This window comes from Bos mutus, chromosome 23 (assembly GCF_027580195.1).
Source record: "Bos mutus isolate GX-2022 chromosome 23, NWIPB_WYAK_1.1, whole genome shotgun sequence".
NCBI classification, from domain to species: domain Eukaryota; kingdom Metazoa; phylum Chordata; class Mammalia; order Artiodactyla; family Bovidae; genus Bos; species Bos mutus.
In genome coordinates, this window is record NC_091639.1 from 36,164,373 (window position 1) to 36,182,355 (window position 17,983).

The 17,983-nt window shown below is 50.3% G+C and overlaps 1 protein-coding gene across 4 annotated transcripts in view; it reads right to left on the bottom strand.

Annotated features, from left to right (window-relative positions):
* Positions 1 to 17,983, bottom strand: part of DAAM2 (dishevelled associated activator of morphogenesis 2) — a 136,290-nt gene that overhangs the window by 82,031 nt on the left and 36,276 nt on the right. The window contains exon 1 of one of the 4 annotated variants that reach the window (XM_070360998.1): positions 6,569 to 6,591. The exons of the other annotated variants lie outside the window; for them this stretch is intronic. The gene's annotated coding sequence lies outside the window, so the exon portion shown is untranslated. Of the gene's footprint in view, positions 1 to 6,568; positions 6,592 to 17,983 lie in introns of those variants that run through there. 4 annotated transcript variants of the gene reach the window in all.

The window sequence follows — 17,983 nt, forward strand, 5'->3', positions numbered from 1 at the left end:
AGACCTGGCTGGGAGAGAGGCTGGGAGTCAGAGTTGCCCAAAATAGAACTCCCTCCTCTCCAAGTCTTCAGTGCTCTCCCCCTCCCCCCTCCCTATCTCCCTGGGCCACACTCCACATGCCTCTGTCCAGACTCATTTGTTAGAACTGACCCCCCCACCAACTGCACCCCCACCCCTGCCCTAGGGACTCAAGGAATTTTAGCAATGTGTTCAGTTCCAAGTGCTGGAGGAAAAGCAGCACAGTAAAAAGGGGAAAACCCTGTCTCTAGGCATGTGTCTTTGTATGGCTATCCACAGCCCCCCAAGTCTTCCTCTCCCCTAAGAGACGGGCATTCGGAGTCAGCATCTGGTTAGAAGGATCCAAACCAACTGGTACCAATGGCCTGCCTCCCCTCACCCAACCACAAAGCCCTCCCTGCTATCTCTGCCAACCCATGTCCTTCCCTCTTTCATAACTAGACTCAAAGCTCATCTCCCCGAAGTCTTCCCTGAATGAACCTCACTTGATTGTAAGAGTTTCTTCCTCCATGTATGCATCCATCCATCCATCCATTCATTCCACAAATGTTTACTCAGCATCTGCTCTTGTAACAGAGGAGAACAAACCTGACTCCATATTGGATCTGTTTCTCTAGCTCTAACCCTTGTGCGCTGTTGCCGGTGCTTAGTCATGTGGGCTCTGTATGTGTGTAAAAGAATGTCGCCTATAGCCTGAAATACACATAATAGCCCATTCTCAAGGCTCTGACCTTTAAAGGTAAAATACTTTCCCATTCATATAGAGATAAAAAGTAGAACAGAAAACGATTATCAATAACTAATTAATGTGGATATTTATAGACATACTGGGATCAGACCTACATGGACAGCTGCAAGAACCAAGGATTACTGCACCAGGTTTGCAACAGCCAGCCACACCCTCTGCTCTTTGGATATAAAACAAGCCTGAATTCTAACTCAGGTGAGATGGCTCTTTGGGACACTAGTCCATCATCTTCTCAATATGCTGGCTTTCTGAATAAAACCTCTATTCCTCGCCCCCCAAAATCATCTCTTTTGATTTACTGACCTGTTAAGCAGTGAGCACTACAAGCTTGGACCTAGTGACCCTCTGACTAGGCACGTGCAAAGAGCTCTAGAGTGGGAGCTCACAGTCGAAAGGAGATAACAGTGTCCCTTTGACATGTTCAAGTTCACGCTCATGCTCTTCAACCCTCTTTTTTTAGCATAAGAAGAGACCTCCCAGCCAGTGGTGAGACAGCATCCTCTTTGCTTACACAAAAAAATCACACCAAAGAAAACACACCTGTGTAACATACTTTATGGTTCCATGTTGCTTTCCATCCTGTGGACTTTAGAAACGTGTCTGAGCCTCAGTGCATGTCATCTTCAGTAACTCACTCAGCCTCTGTATCTGGCACCTTAGGGACCATCTTAACTGACATCAGTTGACCTGCTCGGATGAACCAGGCAGGAAAGATAAGAGCTGAATAAGGTACGTTCCTGAGCACCTAATGATGACAGTCTAGTGGGAGAGCCAGGCACGCAATAGCTAGTCTAGCACTGTATGGGTGGACACAGGTAGGCACTGTGATATGAGTGGAGAGAGGCATCTGCTGCAGTCTGGTTGTTGACCAGGAGGAGACCAGGGAGGCTTCCTGGAGGAGGCAATGAAAAGAAGTAGTAAGTCTTAAACTGAGCCTGTGCAGGCTTGGTTCCTGCCATTTCAGGTCATCTTAACCACATCTCTCACTGACTTTGCTTCCTTCCCTTCCTTGTCCCTGCATCTCAGAATGTCCTGGGTATTGGGGCTTCTGGGAAAATGAATCCATGTGCATGTGGTCAAAGGGAAAAAATGTTACAATACCAATAACTTCATTAGGTCATAAAAGCTAAATATAAAAGGAAAAGGTTATTTCCCCTGGCTATTTTTAGTTGGTGCTCAGATACCCTCCTTGGCTTATTTAACGCCAGTGCAACCAGGGGCCAGAGCTGAATTTTCAAATGTTGCACTGCGGTCTTCAGAGCCGGAAAACAGCTACTGGCAGATGGAAAAGGGCAGGGCTTCATCTGACTTGTGAGCTGAGTCAGGGCTGTACCAGGCTCTGCACAAAGCAGCTACAGCTGTGAGTCAAAGGCCTCTTTAGCTAGGGAAGCTGAGTGAGGAGGAGGCTGTCACATCACACTTTCTGTCAAGCACAGTCATCCTCCCAACAGGTAGTAAAAGTCATTGCTTCCAATGCATGCAGGGGGCACAGGTTTGATCCCTGGTCAGGGAAGAACTAAGATCCCACACCCGACAGAACATGTCAAAAAAACCAAAATAAAACAAAAAAAACCGAGAAGGATGAAAGTTTTTACATACCTAGGAATAGGAAAGAATCTGAAGACAGCGCTTGCTAACATGGAGTGAGATTTTCTATGACATGAGAGGTTTGCCCTGATATTCACCCCTGGCTGAGTCAACTTGAAGCCAATCCCCCTTTCTCTGGGGAGGATTATATGTTATTCAAGGGGTAACATTTTATTTTTACTGAGGGCTAACGAACTTCGACCGCAAGACTCCTTTCTGAGAAGCAAAGGCCCTAGGAATAGAATGGAGCCGAGAATCCAGAATTTCAGCTTCTAAACTTGGCTCTGCCAGGAACCCACTCTAAAAGCTTGGGAAAGTTTGCTTCCTCAAAAGCCTCACTTTCTTTGTCAGGACAGGTCATACCCCACAGTGCCGTCATGAGGAGTAACTGACAAATTCAGGAATAATATTGCAGGCCAGATACAGAGTATTTTATGAGGAAAATATTTCCCAATATATTTTGCCTCTGGGAGATCCAGATGTTTAATTTTTTTTTCTCCTTTTCCCCTGTACCCTTCTGATTGCTGTTGTGGGTTTGTTGATTTTGGGCCACATCATGCAGCAGTGCAGGGTCCCTAAACCAGGGATCGAACCTGTGCCCCTTGCAGTGGGAGCCAGGAGTCTTAATCACTGGATCACCAGGGGGGTCCCTCCCATACCCTTCTATTAATATGAGAGCTAAGCCATGGCCTTTTCTCTGGTCAGAGAAGATTTATAACCACCCCCCATCAACCCCCTGCAAACAAAAAGGTCAACCGAGCAGAGAAGGGTCACTAAGAAGCAATGTTGTTTACTCTGGACAGGAAGAGGAAATAGAGAAACTTTCTAGGATTAGGAGGGGGAGGAAGTAAATGAGCAGGATTTCACTTCCACACCTGGGAGGAGGGACATTATTAGAAAGGAGCCAATGACTTGGAGAATCCTAGGAGAGGGACCGCACACCTGGGGAAATACCACGCCCCTTGGAGAAGCCCCATCTTCAGCTGAGCTCAGAGCAACAGGGCTCTGCCAGGGGCAGGTTGGGAAGGACCCAGGGGGCTGTTCTCGGGCCTGCTCAAGAATGGGCCTTCACACCCACAACAGCTGGACACTCGGGCTCCCTAGGGGAAGGTGGGTGCCTGGGAGAGTGAGGGACCTGAAGAAGCCACGGCTTCAGCAACAGGTGCCAGGTAACCCTTTAAAAGCCCCGGGGACAAGAGCAGACCCGGCCCCTTCAGCGGATTTCGGTTTGTTGACTACAAACTGGCCCTTGCCAAGAACAGCTGCCAGCGACTGAACAACAGTGCAGGCATCTGCCATGTGCCGCTGCAGAGACTGAACCCTGTGCCTCGGCAGCTGTTGACCTTCAGCCCCCCCGGGGAGGGGTCAGGGTGCAGTGACGCACTCTGTGCTCCACGGAAGCTGGTGCAGCAGTTCTTTAGATAGGCAGATATCTCAACTGATGGCATGATCCCAATCTTTGCATCTCTTCGTAACTAGAAAAGTACGAAATCTCTTCATGGTGACATCAGCTCTTGGTGACCAGCAGAAAACCTTTTGTAAAGTAAGCACTTGATTGTATTGAACTCCCCCCCTCACCAAAATCTTATATATTGACCTTCCCCCACTGTCTTTTTGGAGTGGTCTCTCGGAGCTATCTGAGGTGCTGTTTCCCAGGCTGCAGTCCTCATTTTGCCGCAAATAAAACTGAATTCGCAACTCCCAAGCTGTGCATCTTTTTGAGTTGACAAGCTCCAGGATCCTAGACGCAGAGGGAACACAGAACACCTCAGTGCGCGTCAGCACGGAACCTGTGGCCTTGGGAAAACTGGAGCTTCCCCAGCGAGCAGATCACTAAGGAGGGGGGCCCTAGAAGACTGAATCCTGACTTTACTGGACCATAAGTCTCTGTGTATCACATCACAGAGAAGATGAAGATACCTTTATTGACCAGGCTAAGGTTTTTGTATTGCAAGTGATCAATTCCAGCAATTATTTTTCTTGCATGTGTGAGTGGTAATGTACACATGTTCCCCAGCCATTTCAAGAAGTCTGCAATAAATGTTAGCTGCCTTCATCATCATCATAACTAAGTTCTCCCCAGACTGATATGGAGGGAGGGCAGGTTAGAACAAGAGCAAGAAACAGTCCTACTTATTTCAGATCTGAGTCCTCTGGGAAGTGAAGGAGCCTGGAGGGACCAGGAGAGGAGAGAAGAACTGGGTAGGGTGGGGCGGGGGGGAGAGCACATCTGGAGTGTTTACTGTCTATTATTTTCTGCAAATCTACTCAAGCCCTCCCTTCTCACTCAGGTTTAACTCTAAAGAATCCACCCATTGCTCTGCTCTTTCCTCCCCCGCTCAAAAGGGCTGCAGAGGAGGGAGCACCAGGACGCTTGCCCCTTAGCACCTGCCTGACCTGTCTGAATAGGGTCCTGCAGGCCCACTCCTCTGCCCACCCACTTACTGTCTGTGTAGCCCTAGAAGGGGAGAAAAATGGTAATGAGCCAGAACTCAGGTTGCTTAAGTGCCGATGCCAACACCATTGACCGGCTGTGTTTTCTTTGGCAACTTAGTTTGCCTCCCTGTGCCTCTGTGTCCCCATCTGAAAATGTAAATAATAGTAATTTGCCTCCGAAGGTAGTTGCAGGGATTAAGTTAGTGGGTTAGTGGTCTGGGTCATGCCTGGCTCCCAGCAAATGCTGTGTAAGTAGCAATAACCTTCTCAATGAGATTACTTAAAATAACCCTTCTTCTATGTGCAAAAAAGGGAAACTTCCACACTGTTTGTGGAAATATGAACTGGTATAGCCACTGGAGAAGGCAATGGCTCCCCACTCCAGTACTCTTGCCTGGAAAATCTCATGGACAGAGGAGCCTGTTAGGCTGCAATCCATGGGGTCGCTAAGAGTCAGACACGACTGAGCGACTTCACTTTCACTTTTCACTTTCATGCATTGGAGAAGGAAATGGCAACCCACTCCAGTGTTCTTTCCTGGAGAATCCCAGGGACGGGGGAGCCTGGTGGGCTGCCGTCTATGGGGTCGCACAGAGTCGGACACGACTGAAGTGACTTAGCATAGCATAGCATAGCCACTGTGGAGAACAGTATGGAGGGCCCTTAAAAAGCTACAACTAGAACTATCATAGGATGCAGCAATCCTGCTCCTGGGCATATATCTTCAGAAAGCCATAATTCAAAAAGATACATGCAGCTCCATGTCCACAGCAGCACTGTTGACAATAGCCAGGACATGGAAGCGACCTAATGTCCATCAACAGAGGACTGGATAAAGAGCTGTGATATGTAAACACACAATGGAATATTACTCAGCCATAAAAATGAATGAAATCATGCATTTGCCCCACCATGGATAGACCAAGAGATTATCCTACTAAGTGAAGTATGTCAGAGAAAGACAAATACCATATAATATCACTTGAATGTGGAATCTTAAAAAATGATACAAATGAACTGATCTACAAAACAGAAAGACTTACATAGAAAACAAACTTAAGGTTCCCAAGAAGAAAGGTACAGAGGGAATAAACTAGGAGTTTGGGATTAATATATACACACTACTATAGATAATGAAGATTATCAACAAGGACCTACTGCATCGCACAAGGAACTCTAGTCAGTATTCTATAATAACCTATATGGGAAAAGAATCTGAAAAAGAATAGATATGTGTATATGTGTAACTGAATCACTTCCCTGTACATCTGAAACTAATACAACATTGTAAATCAACTAGATTCCAATATAAAATAAAATATGTTTAAATGAAAAAATGTTTAAATGCAACAAATACAATGATGAATATGCAACAACAGAATTAATAAAAGTTTAAAATTAAAAAAAAAACTCTCCCAACACCATCCACTCCCTTTTCCCTCCTCCTATCTTCCACACAGACTTATCACCATATGAGATGCTATATATATTATTTTCTATCTCTCCCTGTTTGTCCATCATTTTTTTGTCCATCATTCAAGGTGTATCCACAGGGCCCAGAATTACTGCCTAGCACACAGCAGACCCTGTAATAAAGGATGAATACAGGAACTTTCCTTACTAATTGTTTAACCTTAAGCACGTTACATGGGCTTCCCAGGTGGCACAGCAGTAAAGAATCCACCTGCCAATGTAGGAGGCGCAAGAGACACAAGTTCAATCCCTGGGTTCGGAAGATCCCCTGGAACAGGAAATAGCAACCCACTCCGGTGTTCTTACCTGGGAAATCCCATGGACAGAGGAGCCTGACGGGCTACAGTCCACCGCGGAGTTGGATACTACTGAGCACCACCATCAGCATAAGCAAATTCCGTAACTCCACACACCTCAGTCTACTCATCAGGAAAACGGGGCTGACATGAGGATGAAATGAGACAACATTTGCGAATATGTCCTCTCCAGTCCTTGGCTCATGGTGGATGGATGCCAGCTGATCTGGGAGGGCCAGCCTCAGCCTGGCTCAGGCAGGGCCTGCAATGGTTAATCCCCAGATCTCTTCCCCCGTGGCAAGGCAAGGCTGGACTGCAGGGCCACTGGCAACTGTCCAGGTGGCGAACAGATGTCAGAGGTGGGCGCCTATGGAGCTGCCCTAGTCCTGATGCAGGGGCCTGACCCAGGCAGCTGGAGTCTCTCCCCACCCCCTCCTGCTGGGAGACACCGCCTGGGCTTAGAGCGTTTCGGGTGTAGGAGCCAAGTGGTGGGAACCTCCGCCTGCCTGGGTCCCACGCCACATCCTGGCCTTGGGGGAAGTGGGCCCAAGGCTGGGCCTGACTTCCCAGCCGTTCCCAGGCGGCCTGCTCTCCTGCAGGCCCAGCTGGGCGGACTGAACCGGAGGCCCACAGGGGCAGGTCTGTCCCTCAGCACTGCCTCGTCCCCACCCACGAGGAGGGAGACACAGGCCTCAGTAAGGAGGGTCCGTGTTCACGGCTCAGCTCTGTCGGCCCTGAACCCTACCCGCCTTCCCAGCCCGGGGGAGGGAGTGTGTTCAAAGGCAGATGAGCCTCAAGCGGCCAAATTGCAGAGAGGACACAGAGGAGCTGACTCCAGCCAGGGTCTTCTCCCATTTCCCCCAGTTTTCCAGCTTTCCAGCAGCTTCCCCAAGAGTTCACCCCACTCCAAGACTCACCCAGAAAGAGAGGAGAACAGATGTGCAAGCTGAGCGTGGATGGGGAAGATGGATAAATGAAACCAAGCATTTACCCCATGGCTTATTAATTCCGCAGTCAGATGTGGAAGCCCCACTCTGTGCCAGGCACAGCATGCTGCAGGGGTGTGGTCATGAATAGAAGGCAGAACTGGGGACTTCCCTGGTGGTCCAGGGTAAGACTCCGTGCCCCCAGTGCAGGGCAGGTGGCGGGGGCAGCCTGGCTTCAATCCTTGGTCAGGAAACTAGACCCTACAAGCCCAGGCTGCAACCGAAAGACCCAGAATGCTGCATTGGAAGGACTGACGCCGAAGCTCCAATACTTTGGCCACCTGATGCCAAGAGCCAACTCACTGGAAAAGACCCTGATGCTGCGAAAGATTGAAGGCAAGAGGAGCAGGGGGCGACAGAGAATGAGATGGTAGGCTGGCATTACCAACTCAATGGACGTAAGTTTGAGCAAGCTCCGGGAAATACTGAAGGACAGGGAAGCCTGGGGTGCCACAGTTCATGGAGTTGCCAAGAAGTGGACACAGCTTAGTGACTAACCAACAAAATACTGCAGCAAAGACTCCACGCAGCCAAACACATAAATATTAAAATACATATATAGACCTGGTTATCAAAAAGGCTCTCGGTTGGTCAGGGAAAAAAGGTCCACAGTTAAGCAGGTTGGGGAGAGGGCAGAGTTGTGCAGGGCATGGTGGGAATCTAGGGGAGGGGTCTCTAACAAGCCCTGGGGAAGGAGGGAGGGCTGAGAATCTGTGCTTCTGGCAGGCAACATCTTGGGGAAGAATGCAGGGACTAATGAATGGAGCAAGGATACCCCTCACCAAGAGGCCAGCTCAGAATAGCCTTGGAGGGGGCACCGGCCTCAGCTCCCATCCTCTTGATCTTCCGGGACTTTCACTAGGAAGTACGCTTCCCCGAAGGCAGGGACGTGGTCAGGTGGCTCCCTCAGAACTTAGAACCATGATCACACATGGGAGGCACTCAGCAAATGGACCTGGAAATGCTGGAGCGTAAACAAACTCACTCCTGATGCTCAGCAACCCCTTCTCTCCTCGGATCCTCCTGGCCTTCATGCAAGCTGGCATTGCCCAGGTTTCTCTTGATGAGCATGGACAGTCTGACCCACTAGAACTCTCTAACGGGTACCAAGTTAAGTCGTCTCCTCAGCCTCCAACACAGGTGTTCATCACAGGCACAAACAGTCTGGTTTTCCCCAAGTGCCGCTGGAATCCCAGGCTGCTGGGGATGATGGCCAGGAAGAACTGAGAGTTGTCACACCTTGGTCCCTAGAGAAGGACAGCACAGTGCTGCCTCCTACACCAGCCCCGGGCTCCCTGCACGCCCATCAGCCCAGCTCTCAGCCCCTCGCACGGAAGGGTATGGGGGAGCAGGGGACTGATCAGCATGCTCTGTTCAGACACCACTGTGGAGCTGGGCCCTGGGGAGATAGCCCAAACACAAACCACTCCTGCCTGCTTGCTTCTCAGTGGAAAACCGCAAAGAGCCCAGGTTCCCTTCACTTGTCATTCGGCCAGTGTTTAATTAAGACCTACCTACTATGTGCTAGAACCTGTCACTGGGACTAGGAAAGCCCAGTCGAAGCTATTGGAATCCTTGCCTCTGGAAGCTCCTGGTTTAGCGAGAGCCAAGCAAAAGAGTGGTTTTCAAGCAACCTACTAAGTGCCTCATCACTGGCAGGTCTGCCTGGCAGAGGAGGAGAACGTCATCTCCCTGAAACCAGGGGGAGGTGGGTGGGAGACTTTATAGAAGCGGGGAGTGTTTGAACTGAGCCTTGAAGGAGGGCTAGATACCTCACCAGGTATCAATCTTCAGGCAGAGGGGACCGAGGGCAAGAGTGAAGATATGGCTGGAGAGAGGACGGGCCTGCAGAGATGGGTGTGGCCAGACCTGAGAAGTAGCCCGGGGCTTGGTCTTGAGAGGACCACCCTCCTTGGTCTCTGAAACTGGGTTTGGGATTTTCTAAACTCTCCTTAGGTCCACTAAGAGGATCCACGCTCAGACCAAGGAGGTCAAAGGGATAGAGACAGAGGCCCTGAATGGCAGCCCAGGCTCACACCCTACAATCAGCCAGGCACAGGGGTGTCTCAGTGGACCCCCACTCAGAGAGCCAAGGCAAAAGGGCCGCTGTTCTCTGGAGTGACCAAGTGCCATTCCACAAGCTCAGGTGCAAAATTCCGACCCTGGGAAAGACTACTCTGTTCTGCTTCTGGACGGTTCCACCTCTTTCCCCTCCCTCCCCACTCCCCCAGCCTGTGGGTGAGGAACTGGACTCCTCTCTTCTCTGATTATCCTGCAGGGGGCTCCCTCAAGGATTTTGGAAAGCATGGAATTTTTTTAAAATTTATTTATTTTTAATTGGAGGATAATTGCTTTATAATTTTGTGTTGCTTTCTGCTGTATATCAACATGAATCAGCCATAGGTATACATATGTCTCCTCCCTCTTAAGCCTCCTTCCCACCCTCTAGGTTGTTACAGAGCACTGGTTTGAGCTCCTGCATCATACAGCAAATCCCCACTGGCTATCTATTTCACATATGGTGACGTGTATGTTTCCATGCTCCTCTCTCACTTCGCCCCACCCTCTCCTTCCCTCCCTGTGTCCACAAGTCTGCTCTGTCTGCATCTTCACTGCTGCCCTGCAAACAGGTTCACTCTTTCTAGATTCCATATATATGCATTAATACATGATATTTGTTTTTCTGTCTGACTTGGCTCTGTATAATAGGCTCCAGTTCATCCACCTCATTTAGAACTGACTCAAAGTCAGAGAAGCACAGGATGCTGAGAGTGGAGGTGACTATCCTTTCCAAGACCACTTTACAGAGGAGAAAACTGAGGCCTGAGAAGCAAGGCCACTTGCCCCTGGGAAAAAGCAAACTCATGAGAGCCCACGGCTAAAATTCCATCCTCAAATTCTCAGCAGCAGACAAATCCTGGTTTGGTTCTTCAGTTCTTGGTTTCCTCTAGTTTCTACTGAAGACAGTGTATATAAAACAGCAACTACAAAAATGTAGTAAATAAAAAGCTCTGAAAATCTTTACCCAGATTCCTCAGTGAATACTTCCCTAAAGACTGTGAATCCTGTGAGGGCCTTTCCCTTTGGAAGATATTCCCTAATATTCTAGAAACAAATTCACAACTTCTTTTGGTCTTTATCTCAAATGTTCTCTTTGAAGCCCGGAGGATGTTTAGAAACTCTTTAAAGAAGAGACGGTCTTCCCAATAGTCAGTCCAAAAAGTTCTGACCTGCCAAGTCAATGTTATAGAAAGCTGTGACTTCACACACAATTAGCATTATTCATCTACCATCAGTACACTGTCTCATATTCCACGCCTGATTTTAAGTATATTTTCCTTAATTAAAAAAAAATTTTCTCAATTTTTGCATGCAAATGGTCCTAAGGCAAACTGAGAAAAATTAGCAACAGAAGTTGAAAGCAAACAAATCCACCTGATGTCCAGGGATTTGGGAGTTTGGGGAGGATCAGGTGGCATTTTGAATAGGTCTCCCAGGAAATAAGAGCTATTGATCATATCAGCTATACAACATAAGGACTGATTTGGAAATTAAAAGGGAAAATAAGTGGGTGGGGGGCGGGAAGCAAGGGAAAGAGGGAAGAAATAAAAAAACAGAGAAAGATCTGAAACTCCCCCTCAAAATCTCAAATGACTTGTGTCCCACTTTACAGCACCACAAGGATTCTCACTTTTTGAGAGACGTGCTTTCCCCAAATGACCCTTCCTACAGAACATGGCCTTCCCTGTGAGTGAAGCAGTCATTACCTGGGGAAAGCAAGGAGCCCTGAGATTCCCCAGGGGATAAAGGCAAGGGTCTCAAAAGTCAAAAAATATCTGCCACCAACTGTTGATCATTTGGACAGTTAAACCAGATACGGAGACCCTACAACCCTACAACCCCTTCTTCCCCAGGCTGAGCAGAAGCTAATCACGTCTTTGTTATTCCTCCCCAGCATCTTTTCAGGGAACCAGATACCTGGCCAGCAGGCAGGATGGAACAAGACAGACATACAGTCGGGGAGGAAGCCAGGTTCCCTGAGCCAGGCTGGGTATGCACATGTCTTATCCAATATTTGGAACATCCCTGGTGGCTCAGACAGTAAAGAATCTGCCTGCAGTGCAGGAGACTCAGGTTCGATCTCTGGGTTGGGAAGATTGTTCTTCTGGAGAAAGGAATGGTTACCTACTTTATTATTCCTGTCTGGAGAATTCCATGGACAGAGAAGCCTGCTGGGCTGCAGTCCGCAGGTCACAAAGAATTGGACACGACTAAGCAACGACTGAGCGACTGAACTGAACTGAAGCAACTAACACTTTATCCAACGTTTACACACACCTACACCTTCTGGACACACATTCTATGTGCGCCTCATCCCCATTTCCCACTAGAAACCAGGTTCACAGAGGCCACGTGATTTTCCCTGGACTGCTGAGTAGCGGCAGAGCAGGACTGGGTCTCCATCCTGCCGTCCTCTGCCCAAGGGCAGCACCGCATGCAGTGTCCAGGCTGGGCAAGAGAATCCCACTTCCACGGAGCTGTGTGACTTCACGGTGGCTGCAGGGCCAGCACATCTGGAAGCGAAGGCACAGGCTGGCCCCTCAGCAGCAACACCTGATGCAGCTGTGCTCCTGTATCGCCCAGAAGCCCAACTCCAATCCCCGCAGATGTCAAATGACACCTCTGTCAGGGAAGAGCACTGGTGGAGGCCAGGCATTACTACCAAATACCCTAGAGAGTGTGGGCAAGGAAGAGGGTGGGCTGGGCAGCTTCTGCAGCAATAGATTGATATTCAGCTACATTTCCCTTAAGAAAAGATACCCTTTTAAATTCACACCAAGGCTCTGCATAGGTGAGCAACAGCCCTGACTGGGGGTTTCCCCCTTGGCAGGTCAGCCCAGTTAAAGCCATCCCCAGACCACCTCAGGAAGCTGGAATAACCTGGTTCTGGAGAAGAAGACTGGCAAATTCCGGGTTCTCGAATCCTCTTCTGCTACTCTCATCCCTCTGGCTTGTATCCATCCTCCATCCGTTCAGAAAACACCCTGAGAAGGGCAGGTGGAGCAGAAATTCACACTCTGGGCCCTGCCTGGAGTCGGCTGCCCAGGATGCAATTTCAGAGCATCTTCTCTTGCTGAGAAGGCACGGCAGCACCTCTCTGGCTCACCTTGCCTACAGAAGCTGGGAGGCCTTTCCTGCACACAGACATGCACCTTCTGCCCTGAATCTGCAGAACCATCGCAGCAAGGGATTCAGGGCTTGTTTTCTTAATTAACTGAAAATGCTAACACAGGAGCCCGGGAGTTGGCAGGGGCCTGGCCTTCAGCGGCTACCAGAGAAATTTTTGCTTTGAAATCAGGATCTCTCGTGTCCCCACTTGGGCCCCTCACAGGATGTCAAAACAAACAGGGTCACCTGATCACGGGGTGCAGGGAATGGGGAGGCTCAGGTTACAGGCCCAGAGATGGATTTGGCTCTGGGATGTTTCAGGGCCTGACACGTGACGAGGTCTTGATTTCCCAAAATGGCTCAGCTAGACCCCAGAAAGCCACCAGCTGTGGCAGGGCCTCTGGAAGTGGGGAAGGGACAGGTCATGAGCCTTTGTGCCAACAGGACTTCCTGCCTGCCTGCTGCCTGGCAGGCACGGAGCCAGGGATGAGGGAGGCAGTGGAAACAGCCAAGTCTATCGATTCCTGCCCTTGAAGAGATACAGTGAGGGACAAATTACTAAAGTGCAGGGTGTGAAGGCAAGTATGAAATGACAGTCACAGAGGAGAATTCGCTGTGTTGGAGAGGGTTCAGGGGTGCAGGGTCATGGCAGGACACAAAGAGGAAACAGCTGACCTGAACTAGGCGTCAAAATCTTATGAGTAAATAGGACTGGGCGGTGGGGGGTGGGGCGGGGCGGTGATTGGGGGGACTGCACAGGCAGGGGTTCAGAGGCAGGGAAGAGACGAGTAAGTTCAAGGAAGGGCAGGCTGGGTGGAGTGGCTGGAGAGTGGGGCTCATGGGAGGGATGAGAAGGACGCAGTGCCGAAGCTGGGCCCAGAGATGTAGAAGCGGGTGGGCGCAACACGTTAAGGAGTCCAGCTGGCCACGGGAACCAACTTGTTAGAGTCAAGTGAGAGTGACGGAGACCTTGTGAACCCCAAAGTCAAACTCTGTGCTCTCAGGACTTCCCAGCTCGCCGACTCCTAGTGCAGGAGCTGGATGGGGCCAGAGAGAGGTCTGGAGAAAGGAAGCCCAGGATGATCGGTCAGGATCCAGGGAAAGGACAGGAACCAGAGGATAAAGATAATGAGAGCGTTGCTCACAGGGAGGTGCGATCACAAGTGACCTCACAGCGAGACCCAAGACCTCAGCAGGAAGAGGAAGAGGAACAAGAGGTGGACGAGGAGGAGGGGGCTGTCTGGGTCCCGGGTCTCGTCTCTGGCCACCTGCCCTGGGGTCTCTCCGATACACACCAGTTGCCGGCCACCTGGCCCCATATCCAAGGGCCGAGGCTCGAGGCCAGCACAAGGCGCCTGCTCGTGTCCAGGGGGTCGAAGCCTGGGTTGCATCCACAGTTCCGGACGTCAGGGAGCCTGCTCTGGCCTTCTCACCCAACGGCTGGACCCTGGGAGAGGTCTGAAGTTCTGGGGTGGCCAGAGAACACCCCTCTTTGGGAGGAAACCACACAGCGCTCTCAGGAGGCTTGGCACTTTCCCTTCCCAGCCTCTGCACAAGCTGCCCCATCTGGAAAGACTTACAGAGGAGCATCCATTTGCTAGAGGTCAGAGAGGGTGTGTTGGAAATGGGGCTCCCTGCCCCTAATTCAGGGACTTTCCTCTTTCCTGACTTGCATGTTCCTCTCTGAATCTCTGGGCTGGGTCCCCCCTGATCCTGCGAGATCAGAAATGCACGTTGCTTCACTCCCCCCGCCCCAGACTGAGTCCAGTTTACTCTGTCCCCAGGGGGAGAAGGGATGTTAAACCATCTCTTCCCGGGATACCCTTACTGCACCTCCCCCTCCCTGCAGTAGAGTCAGTGTAGCCTTTCTTAATCTTTGGTATTTGGGCCTTCCAAGCACACAATGCAGAATCCGGTTTAAGAAACAAAGCATTAACGTTAAACACTATCATTTTAGGAAACCACTTGGGGCCAACTCGCACAGAAGCATAAACTCGGGGACGAAAACCTCAGGCCAGCAGTAGGTTCTGTGATGCCCATTCAGATGATTCAGAATGAATGCATTCATTTTTAAGATTATTATTAAAGTGAAAACAAAATGAAACATTTAAGGCAAAGAACATTCTCAAGCAGAGTTCTCAACACAACTCTTTCCCCAGGGTCGCTGGGTTCATCTGAAAGACTCTGCCTGGGGCTGAGGACTGGGCTGTGGGGTTAGGCTGGTCAGGCTTTCCCCAACCTAGCGCCCAACCATGTCTTCAGTGCCCCTCAGAATCGCTGGCACACAAAAGGCTCTCGGGCTCAACATTTTTAAACCAACACAGGAATGAACCATTGAATAAGCGAAGACGTTCAAGTCCTGATTCTGCAATTTACCAGCTCTGTGTCCTCAGGCAAGGGCCTTCACCTCTCTGAGCCTCAGTTTCTTCATCCATAAAAATCTCCAGGGACTTCCCTGGTGGTCCAGTGGCTAAGACTCCACACTCCCAATGCAGAGGGCCCTGGTTCAAACCCTGGTCAGGGAACTATACCCCACATGCCGCAGCTAAGTGTTCACATGCCTCGACTGAAAGATCCCACAAGACCCAGCGCAGCCAAATAAATAATAAAATAAATATCTTTCTAAAAAAATCTCCAAAACTCTTCATGACTCAAACAATCACTGAGAGGATGAAACAAAATGGTACCCCAAAAGCCCTTGGCACTATGATTGGCACATTCAAGCTACAGAATAAATGGTAATTATTATTGTCACTTGTCAAAGACAGCTTTAATCTCGTATCCAAAACATCTTTCCAGATCTTCACACTCTGCCAACTCCATCATGGCATTTTTTTTTCCAATCTCAGTAAACCCTCAGCCACAGCCTGGCACAAGATGGGACAGAGGAAAGGACTCTCGGAGCAGAATTTGGCAGCGAGCATCTCTGATCTGGAGCTCAGGGACTGAACCTGCTTCTAGCCTGCATCCTCTGTGGGGGTCGCAGACCCCAGCCCTCCCAAATATACCTGGGCATTCTCAGCTAGGCAGCTCACCTGTGCCCAGGCCTCAGGAATAGGGCTGGGGGACCTGCAAAGTGGGGAGGTACCAGCTCAGTCCCATTCTGCCTGGGGACCCCTCCCCCATGCCTTCTCAGGCTCAGCTGGGCCAGCGTGGGCCTCCCCCCAGGGCAACGTTCCCAGGCTTCAGAACAACAGGCCTTCATTCTTCCCAACCCTGGGCAGACCTGCCTCCTCCCGCTCCAGCCCTGCCTGCTGTCACTCACGGGCAGCTGACCGGGCCCAAGGGCCCTGGAGACCAAGCCCAGGGCCTGGTCTGTCCCCTTCTTGCCCCTGAGTCCCCAGCTGAGACAGAATCACGGTGTCACACACTGCCTTTGGCCTGGGGCATCTTCGCACACAGCCCTCCCAGGCCACACTTTGTTTTCCCCAAATGAGAGAAAACTAACATCTGCCCCTCCTTGATCTTCACCCCTCGGGCCTGGCTCCAGATGTTTCCAGATGTCAATCCTCAGCTCCCTGCCTCAGGGATGACAACCACTAGGAGGAGGGGTGGGGCTGGCCCCAAGTCCAAGGCTCCCTACCCACTGGGAATCCCAGCTCTGCACCCCCCCATCTCCTTCCCACATTTACCCATCAGATTCCATCCAGCAAGAATCACCAGACTCAATCCCCAAACTGCAATCCACAATCGGAGGTTTCTCTCACTTCCCAAGTTTATCCAGCTATTTTCTAACTTTCTTTTTAGGGATCCTGAGCTCAGTCTTTAAGAATGATCCTTGTATGTCCCAGAGCCAGGGCAGAGGGATGGGAGCCCAGGACTGCAGTGGGGGGCTCTGGCCAGAAAGTCCTTTCTTGGGCATGGATTCCTGGGGGTGTGCACTTGATGCAAAGCAGCCTCCTTCCTAGGGAGGGTCCAGCCCACAAATCCAGCCCAGGAGGGTCCCAGCTGCAGCCTAAGGAGGCACCCAGCAGGGGAGGTAGGACTACCAGTGGAGTACACAGCTTGCGGCTGCTTTCTTAAAGGGACAGCCTGCCTGGAAAGCCCATGGGGAGAAATATACACAGGAAGGAGGCTGTGGGGATGGTGGAGCTACTCAGGGAAAAGCTGGCAACAAGCACTAGGACCCTGGCTTGTTCACAGGCCTAATCCTGGGACTTAACAGGCTTGACCTTCTCCTGCTGTGTAGGACAATGAGACAGAAAGACAGTTCTCACAGGCAGAGTTCTCCACCTGCAACCACCCCCAAACCTCCCCCTACGGGGGGCTGGACTCACCCAGAGAGCAGTACAAAAACCCATAACAAATGTGAACCACTTCCTGTGTGCAAGGCCCCTTCCTGTGTCCTTTGCACCAAAGAAGTTATTTGGTCTTCGCTCTTGAGTGTGTACACATGCCAGTGGTACCAGGGGTAAAGAGCCCGCCTGCCAGTGCAGGAGATGTAAAAGACGCAGCTTCAGTCCCTGGGTCGGGAAGGTCCCCTGGAGGAGGGCGAGGCAACCCACTCCAGTGTTCTTGCCTGGAGAATCCCATGGACAGAGGAGCCTGGAAGGCTACGGTCCATAGGGTTGCCCAGAGTTGGACACAACTGAAGCGACTTAGCACACACATACTTGAGTGTGGAGATGCTGTTATTTTCAATTTTACTGAAAATTTTACATCGATTTTACTGATGAAGAAATTGAGGCCTAGAGAGAAAACTGCCAAACTTTGCAGGTAGTGAATGGAAATATTTTGGGTTTGAACATACCTGGTTCTATTCAACTAGTTTTCCCTAAAGGGGTCTAGGGGAACCTCCCTATATCAACAGACAATGCAGATGAAGCTCCTACTAGGGTCAGGTTCACACAGTGAGAAATGTGCAAGACAAGGTGAAGTGAAGGTCATTCAGTCGTGTTCCACTCTTTGTGAGTCCATGGATTGTAGTCCATGGAATTCTCCAGGCCAGAATACTGGGTAGGTAGCCTTTCCCTTCTCCAGGGGATCTTCCCAACCCAGGGATCAAACCCAGATCTCCCACGTTGCAGGCGGATTCTTTACCAGCTCAGCCACAAGGGAAGCCCAAGAATACTGGAGTGGGTAGCCTATCCCTTCTCCACGGGATCTTCCTGACCCAGGAATTGAACCAGGGATCTCCTGCATTGCAGGCAGATTCTTTACCAACTGAGCTATGAGGGAAGCAAGATGAGGTATCTACCCTCAAAATGCTCGCTGGAAGTAATTACCCAAACAGCAGCACCAAACTTGTCTGGAAGGTAGAATTTTTTTTC